The sequence below is a fragment of the Physeter macrocephalus genome, chromosome 4, assembly GCF_002837175.3.
Source record: "Physeter macrocephalus isolate SW-GA chromosome 4, ASM283717v5, whole genome shotgun sequence".
NCBI classification, from domain to species: domain Eukaryota; kingdom Metazoa; phylum Chordata; class Mammalia; order Artiodactyla; family Physeteridae; genus Physeter; species Physeter macrocephalus.
In genome coordinates, this window is record NC_041217.1 from 10,375,680 (window position 1) to 10,385,380 (window position 9,701).

Genomic DNA, 9,701 nt, shown 5'->3' on the forward strand with positions numbered 1-9,701 from the left:
ATTTTGAGTTTATTTTTGTGTATGGTGTTAGGGAGTGTTCTAATTTCATTCTTTTACATGTAGCTGTCCAGTTTTCCCAGCACCACTTATTGAAGAGGCTGTCTTTTCTCCACTGTATATTCTTGCCTCCTTTATCAAAAATAAGGTGACCATATGTGTGTGGGTTTATCTCTGGGCTTTCTATCCTGTTCCATTGATCTATATTTCTGTTTTTGTGCCGGTACCATACTGTCTTGATTACTGTACCAAGAATAAAATGTTTCTTACAAATAACACAAAATAAAACAAACAAAAAAAACTTCTATTGAGTTAGCATTTTTTAATATTTCATTGTATAAATTTTATTTATAGATAAGGCTGATATAAAAAGTCTAAGAGAGTCATCAAACAAAGGAATCTTCAGATTAAATACTTAGAATGTGAAATGTTTAATGGTTTTATTGTTTAGACTCAGTATTTTGCAAAAAATACTCACCTAAATTTCTTTAAGTACATGGAATTTACTTTTTTTAATCATTACACTAGTGTTTCTAGCAGTTTTAAATTTACAGAAAAATTGAGCAGATAGTATAAAGAATTCCCATTAACTCCACTTCCAGTTTCTCTTATTATTAACATCTAATATTAGAATGCATTGTATGTAAAAATTAGTGAACCAATATTGATACATTATTAATTATAGCCCATAATTTATTCAGATATTCTTAATTTTATCTAATCTCCTTTTCCTGTTCCAGGATCCTATTCAGGATACCACATTGCACTTAGATGTCATGTCTTTTTGGGTTTCTCTTGGTTGTGACAGTTTCTTGACTGTTCTTGTTTTTGATGACCTTAACATTTTTGAGGGCTACTGGTGAGGTATTTTGTAAAATACTGTCCACTGGAATTCTTTTGTTTTTTTTCTTTCATGGTTGGACTGGGGTTTGGGATTTGGGGCAGGGAGATCACAAAGGTATATCAAGGACTCAGCTGAGCTGGTGAGAGCTGAGCTGCTAGATGTGAGAGTAGCCAGTTATAACTCCAGCCAAAATGAAAGTAACAGCCAAGCCTTTAATAACCAAGATGCTAATTCAGGGAAGGTGCCAACCGCGCCTGTTCCATATTCCCCCAGGGATGGTGTGAGATGGAGAGTCAGGTGGGTCAGTGCGGATGAGAGTTGTCTCACTGCTGAGAGAGCCCAGACAAATGGCTTCTGTAGTTTTATGGATCTAGGGGCTGAGAGGAAGAAGAGGAAGAAGGATGAGGAGTATAAAAGTACTGAGTACTCAGTCAGAGTAGAGAAAAGTGACTTCAGATTTCCCCTTCCTTTCTCCCCATGAAGCGGTTTCACCGGCGGTGCTGGGGAATGCTTGGTCCGAAAGCCCAGAAGGAGGAGCCTCAAATTGAAGGGTCCTGGCCTGGGAATGCAGACATTCACAAAAGCCTGCACAGCCAGAGGGCCTGAGACCTTGACTGCAGCCCCTTCAGAGACCGCAGTGCCCTGGTTGTGCACAAAGTGCCCTGGCTGTGCACAAAGTCTAGAGTAAGGAGGGCAACTTCCCCTGTGGGATCTGCCAGGTAAAGACATTTCAATGGCCTGTGGTCAGGTGTGGAAAATCCACCCATAGGATTTTGGCCAGACTCTTCAGAGTGAAGTGTCGTTCTCATTGCATTGTATCAGGTGTACATACTGTCAACGTGACTTGTGACTACAGATACTGATAGCGGTCCCCTACCTGAGGTGTTTGTCAAGTTTCTGCTTTGTAAAATTACTGTCCCCCCAAACCAAACCCCCTGCTTTCGATACTGTCCCCTTTGGAAAGAAGTCACTGCATGCAGCCCACACTTAGGGAGTGGGGACTTATGCTCTGCTTCCTTGATGGCAGAGCAACTGCTTAATTTATTTGGGATGCTTCAGCACAGGAGATTTGTCCCTTCTCCCTGATTTATTAATGAATTCTATCATGTACTTATATCAGAACACTCATGAGTATTTATATTCTGTGTTATATTTTAATACTACTTTAGTTTGTTTGCCCCAATTTTCCAGCTCTGGCTATTGATCAGGGGATTTATTTTAAGTTTTAGAAATGAGAAAGGTGTACACTAGGACCACTGAGCCAAGCCACTGAGCCCTGTCGGGGTAGTGGTACAGTGCACAACTCTGAGAACAGCAATGACCTTGTCATGTATCTAAATGGGACCCTATGGAGTTCACAGGACAAAGCTTGTGAAGTCAAACCCAGCATCCCAGTCTATAGTTATGCATCGTGGGGATTGGACAATAATCCAGGCATTTCAGAGTTCAGTGTGGCTTTTTAACTTGGAGATATCCTCATCACTGCCGGTATATGTTAGGTTTATTCTGTTTCTTTTTATATCTTCTTTCATTGCTTTGCTCTTCTGAACTAACTGCTTCTTACTCCACTGTTCTCTAGGCCAGATGTTAAAATCACTTCAAGTGTGAGATAAATCTGGGACTAAAATAAAATATAATGTAAACTATAATATAAAAATAAATCAAAACAAATTTGATTTTTAAATTTTGGAGTTATTTTTATTGTATTTTTATTGTTATATGGTTTAATTCTCAGGTTCTCAGAGTTTGCATTGTGATTTAGAAGCAATCATTTTTAGCCTTCTCTAATGTTCAATGGCTCCTATAATTCCTACACAAACAAAACACTAAGTAGACATATACTTAGTATTGTATATGTATATAGTAAAATCTGCCCTTGATATCATGCAAAAAATCCTTGCACCCTCAAGGTACCTCACTGTGGTCACTTATCCAGCAGATTCCAGCAAAGGAACTATTTTCTCTGCAAGCAACCATTAGTAAGTGCTCATATGTTAGTATTGCTATCTGAAAAATACAATAAAAAGGTATTCTTTTGCATATTTTAAAACATGTCATTGTTGGCTATTCCATCATGTAACTATAAGTACATCTTGAATGCTCACCAGTATTTGAAAGTGATTATTCATATATTTAAAATAAATCCCAATAAAATATCTTGCTTGTATTATTGTCCTATGGTGATTATATATGATAATAAATGAAGATTATGCAAATGTTTGAGGTTATCAAAAATAATATCAAAATAGACATTTTTTAGCTCTTTATTCTTCCAGTGTCCAAAGCTGAAATTGACAAAGAAGCTGAAGGCTAAATTTTGGTTAAATACTGAGGCCAAAGCCGATTGTCACTCTTGCTTCCTTATTTAGTGCCTCAGTTTCTTTACTTTTAATGTCACCTTCTTCTTTCCCTTACTACTTTATTAGCTTTTTCTTACTTTTTTCCCTTACTACCTTTTGATAAAAATCTTTCAGTTTTTGCATATTTTAGCATGTAATTGGTCAGTTATAAATCATATTTTTTGATAGGCCACTCCATATACAGCCTGTCAGCATGATACAATATAGCATATGTATGTGGAAGGGTTTTTGTTGTAATCCTGGTGGGCATGACAGGTATTTTTGTACTTTCTCATAAAAGACTGTTATAAACAAAACCATAAGTACAAGTCAATTCACATTACAGTTATTTATTAGAAAGTTTAACATTTCTTGTAAGCTATGTTTTGTTTTTTTTTTCCCCCGGTTTGCTTATGCTCTTAATTTTCTTGTTTACAATTACATGGTATAGATAAAGTGGTGAGTGTTAAGTGAGATATCCATTTTGTCTCTATTGTGAGTGCACTGCAAAGTATGTCCAGTTACTGGTCATAAGTGACATGCTTATAAAAATCCACCTCAGTGAAAAGGAGTATGAATACATTGTACTAAATAGATAATATATAATCCTAAAGGAAACTGAGAACTTATAAGCATCATGTATGGAGTTAGAAACTGCAACAGACTGTGTTATCATTTTAACGATAAAAGCAGTGGTGCGGAAAGTGGGAGTTGTAGAGAAGGAAGACAATTCCTGTGAACTTTTACTGTGAACTTCCTCTGTGTCTGACATTAGGTTTTTCATGCACATTATTTCACCAGCTGCTAAATTTTAATCGAATCCCCAGAGTTCTTTGCATACATTTGCCTATTAATAGATAATTAAAGATGGCTTGTTCACACTGAAAGAAATATTAAAGGAAGAAGAATTTTCTTCAAGAAATTTCTCCACACTGAATATGAATTAGATAAAAATTGAGGAAATATTATATCATCAAAAAATGTAGGGGCTTCCCTGGTAACACGGTGGTTAAGGATCCGCAACAAGAGAAGCCACTGCAATGAGAAGCCCGTGCACCGCAGCAAAGAGTAGCCCCTGCTCGTCACAACCAGAGAAAGCCCAGGCACAGCAATGAAGACCCAACACAGCCATAAATAAATAAATAAATAAAGTAGATTCATTTGCCTAAGTAAAAATGTAAAAGTAATTTTGCATAGCAACAATATGAATTAACTTCTCTTCCCTGTGTGTCTTTCCTAAATTTCCTCATCCTCTATCCTATTTTATTCACTTGTACAATAATTTTTAATTCAGCTGGCCATTTTTTCTATTACCAGTCTATTTAAAGTAATATGTGTTAAGATATTATTTCTGTTTGAATTTTTCAGCATTGCTCATTATTTATTCTCCATATCTCACACAGCACCTAAACATGACAGACAGACATTTAACAAAAATATATTAAATAAATCAGTATAATGCCATCACATGTGTACAATTAAATACAATGCAGAGCATTACTAAAATAATACCCCTACAGCAGAGTTGTCTATTAATCAGGAAATCTACTTTGCTTATTGTTTTTAAATATCTTAAAAATTATTCATAATATAGCTAAAATAATTGTATTATTTGAAAGAACGTTTGTTATGTAGCATCAAATAATTCAAACCAAGATGTTACTTGACCATATAGAAACTAAGCCTCTACCATACACTATTTTTAAAATTAAAACTAGAATCATATTTAATTACAGTAGGAATGAATAGAAGTAGAAACCAAGTAGAAGCAGTGCATTAAGTGAATCAATACCATAGAGGTGGAAGAGAAAGAGGAAGCGTTTTTTATCCCAAAAGGTGTATACAGTCCACTTTCGCATTGAAAGCACTCCATCAGGGATATGATTATCTTACAAGAAAATGTTACGCAGGAAGAAAATATATATGTAGTTCTTTAGTGACTCGAGCTAGAAGATCCTACAGGAAGTAAAGTAGGATGGTCAAGCAATAAGGGTATTTAAATCTGAGCAGCTGGGAAGACTCAGGAAAAAGTTCTAATCTTTATATCCAGCCTTTGGCTAAATTGCAGTCTGAAACAGATTTATTTGGAATGTCTTAAACTCTAAAGTTGGGCAACCTTTGTTAAACTCTGGAGAGGACAATATTTTATTTTGAGCCTAACAAATTAAAGATCAACCTGGGCCATCTGCGTCTGTAATAAGAACAAATAGCAGAAGCATGGTTAGCAAATATCATGGCATGGTGAAAGGGACGTTGCAAACATAGCTGTCTATAGATGCTGTAATTTACAGACATTTTCTATTTCTTCTGATAATAAATTTAATTTATTCCTTTGGCCCTTTATTTTGGATAAATTTTCTTTCACTTTATCAATACACTCCCAAGGAGTACAGAATAAAGTTGCATATATAAAACTTGGGGATCTGATGCATTGTGAGTAACACAGTCACATCCTCATAAATTTGCCACATAGAATCTTTTCTCCTAGATTTATTATTTAATAAATAAAAGTTATTCAAGTGAATTATAAATCTGATATTTCTAGTTTATTCATTGTCTATTAGATTAGCTGGGAAGGCTTTTAAAAAAATGATCACAGGCATTTTCCATGAGATATGCTAATCATATGAAATATTTCCAGAAAGACCACCAATTTTAAATTACACCATAGAGTCACATTTGTTTTTTCCTGTCTCTTTTTATACTAGCGATGCTTTATTTTTCTCTTTTAGATCAAATACTTCATTCTTATTGGCAACTTAAAGTAAAGTGTAAGTGTAAAGATGAAAATGAGATGCAAAGAAAATGCATTTTGACAATAGCAAGTTGATAAGGGGGTAGCTTATGCTCATGGGAAACTAGCTGTGCATTCTTGGTTTTGCATTTGGTTCCTACCCACTTCCATAATTCCACATTGCTTTAGAAAATAAAATTACTTTATATTTTTCATTTTTATATAAAAATCAGTGCTACTAATTTACCATGTTGTGATAAAGATATTTTAAATATATAATAAACTGATTTAAAAATTGTTATCCTAATTATTAGTTGCAGTAGAAGAACTCTGAAATGATTATAATTTAATTATCAGGGGAGGAGCTTTTAAAAGTTGGACACATATGTCTTTATGAAAAAATTTATTACAATTATTTACAAAAATCAACTAACTTCTTAATCATTCAGATTGCCCCATTTTTGATATTTCTCATTTTATCATATATTATTGGCCACATGTTTCTTTCCATCTACATTTCTTCTCAGTAGCTGAGGCTGTTTTCTTTTCCACCTAAAAATATTCCTATACTAAACTTCCTCTTTTTCTTTCACAGCCCCAATTCCTTTCCCCACTTGAAGCTTAGTCTTAAAAATTTAGTTCAACCTATCTTTTACAGAGATAATTCCATAAGCTCTAATAAATTATTCCCTATGTTCTTAATCACCCTACCAATTATTATCGTTATCTCTGCTTCTCTATTCTCAAATGGAAATGATTTGTTCTCTGCCTTCTAATAGCTTAACCATCTATATTATTGATCACAGCATCTCCTACCCATTAGTGACATAATTTCACATAGATCTTAAAAAAAAAATCTCTCTATATATATAGATTACCTCACAGTGTGTCTGATAGGATCATACAGCTGTGATTGAAAGAAAACTCTACCAAAATACTTTAACCAGCAAAAACGGAAAGAGTTATCAGTGGAGGGCTGTTACCAATGTTTGATATCATCAGGAAACAAGATTTCTTCTCTCTTTATATTTCTTCATATTTAGTAGGTTACCTTCATGATTATGTTCCCATCAGATGTCTGCTGCACCTTGGTCTTTGCATTACCATGAAAGCATCCTTCTCCTTGTGTTGTATTTTTAAATTGTCTTGAAGGGAAGAAAGCCCAGGGACATCTGCGTGTACCTTTTTGGCAGAATTGGGTCACACGTTCACCCTTAGCTGAAAGGAAAGTTCAGTGTGTTTGCTTGCCCATTCTTTCTAATCAAGAAAGTAGTGGGTAATGACTAGCAATGGGGCCGGGGTATATGTTCTACAATGTCAGCCACAGCATTTAGCTGCCTACAACCTCATAATCCACCTTCCAACCTATTTTGTCGTCTTCTTTCTCAGTGATTTTCAGCTAGGGCTGGTACCGTCTCCTTTAATGATATTTGGAAATTTGGGGGGCATTTCTGATTGTTAATGACTGAATATCTCTACCTGCATGTAGAGTATGAATGTCAGAGATGTCAAAATCCTGCATTGTGCTGGGCAGTGTTAAATGGCAAACAGTGATATTCCCATTGATTGGTGGTGGTATCCACTCGATAAAAAAATACAAAAACAAAAACTAAAGCAACAAAAAAGACTTTGTTTAACCTTTCAGACAAATTAGCTTAGTATTCCTTTTGTTGTCAAATCCTAATTATCATATATTTTAGTTGTGTCAAATTCCTAAAACTTTCGGTTTATTTGCATGAAGCAACTTGTTTTTAAGTTTCAGCTATTTGCCAGCATCAGGGCAGGGTACAGGCTGTCGATGCACAGCTGCACCATCAAGATGTATCACTCACCTCGACGGAAGCTCCATGTAAAGGGGAAGACACATTACACAAACATGCTCAAGTACAACGGACAAACGGACATTAGGAAAAGAGTGATTGATGCCATGGTACTAATAACAAAGGTATTGCATATGGCAAGATGCATCATTGCCTTTACTTCTTATATCTCATTTTCCTCTTAAATTTATATTTTGCTTCCTCACCTACTAATCACATTTTCTTAAGGAAATTAACATCCAATGTACTTCATTTTGTAATCTGTGTAATTGAAATGTTACTAGTTTTCTAATCTTTCTAAAGTTTTGTTTGTTTGTTTTTTGCACTGTAGGGGTAAAGGGTATTAATTTTGATGATGCATTTGAGAAGCATATCTTCAGTGCCTGGCATTTAATAAAGCATTTTTAAATGTTGTATCTTCCTTGATACTTCAAAAGATATCCTTGATATCTTGATATCTTTTTTGTTATAAAACACTTTGGCTAAGAGTGAGGCAGAATCCCAGGAATCACATTTCTGTTACTTCCATGACGTGAGAACTTGAAGATCCTCTCTGCCCCAGAGTTTCCTCATTTTTAAAAGAGTGACATCCCCGTTTGTTTTAAGGAAAAGTTATGTAATATATGCAAATTACTCAGTACAGGGCCTAGCATAGAGTGGCATTCAATGAAAGTTAATTATAGTTTTAATATGTTATTAAGCTCACATTTTTGCTTTAGGTTTAACAGTATAAAAAAACTTAAATATCCCTTAGGAATATTATTATAGGCTAATAATTATATTTCAATAGTTAATGTTTTAATAAGTACAAGGGGTATAACAAAAATCCCTAAATATACATTTTTTAATTCAAAATTTTAATGATTAATCCTTATAGATATTATCTTAGTATCTGAGGGCTGCCATAACAAGGTAAAACAAACAAGGTGGTTGAAAACAACAGAAATTTATTCTCTCACAGTTTTGGAGGCCAAAAGTCTGCAGTCAAGGGGCTGACAGTGCCGTGCCCTCTCTGAAGTTTTGGGGGTGGTCCTTCCTTGGCTCTTGCAAGCTCCTGGTGGTTGCTAACAGTACTTGGCTCCTTGGCTTGTAGATGCATCATTCTGCTTCCATCGCCACATGGTCACCTCATCTGTGTCTTCTGTGTCTTGGTACAACATTCTCTTCTCTGTGTGTCTCTGCTTCTGTGTGTCCAAATTCCCTCTTCTAATAAGGACACTAATCACTGAATTAGGACCCATCCTAACCTAGTGTGACATCATATTAACCTGATTACATCTGCTAAGGCCTTATTCCCAAACAATGTCACATTTCCCCATTTCCGTTGTCAGGGATGAGGACTTCAACATATCTTTTGGGGGGACACAGTTCAATCAAAACAGTTGCCTACTCTTTGCAAGCAATGTTTTGAGCCCTTCCTATATACTTTCTTAATTAATTTTCTTCTGTCATTATGTGGTAGAATTTTTCTTTATAATTATGCTTTTATATGTAGCTAAAATGTGAGGCACATGTTAAGTGAATTACCAAAATTCACACTAATGGTAGGCACTAGAGACATTTTGCAAACACATAGGTAATCTGACTCCAGGTACATGTAAGAGTAGAGTAGGTATTTGTTTCTCTCTTTCTGACATACTTCACTCTGTATGACAAACATCCACCTCACTACAATTAACTCAATTTTGTTTCTTTTTATGGCTGAGTAATATTCCATTGTATATATGTGCCACATCTTTATCCATTCATCTGTCGATGGACACTTAGGTTGCTTCCATGTCCTGGCTATTGTAAATAGAGCTGCAGTGAACATTGTGGTACATGACTCTTTTTGAATTATGGTTTGCTCAGGGTATATGCCCAGTAGTGGGATTGCTGGGTCAAATGGTAGTTCTATTTTTACTTTTTTAAGGAACCTCCATACTGTTCTCCATAGTGGCTGTATCAATTTACATTCCCGCCAACAG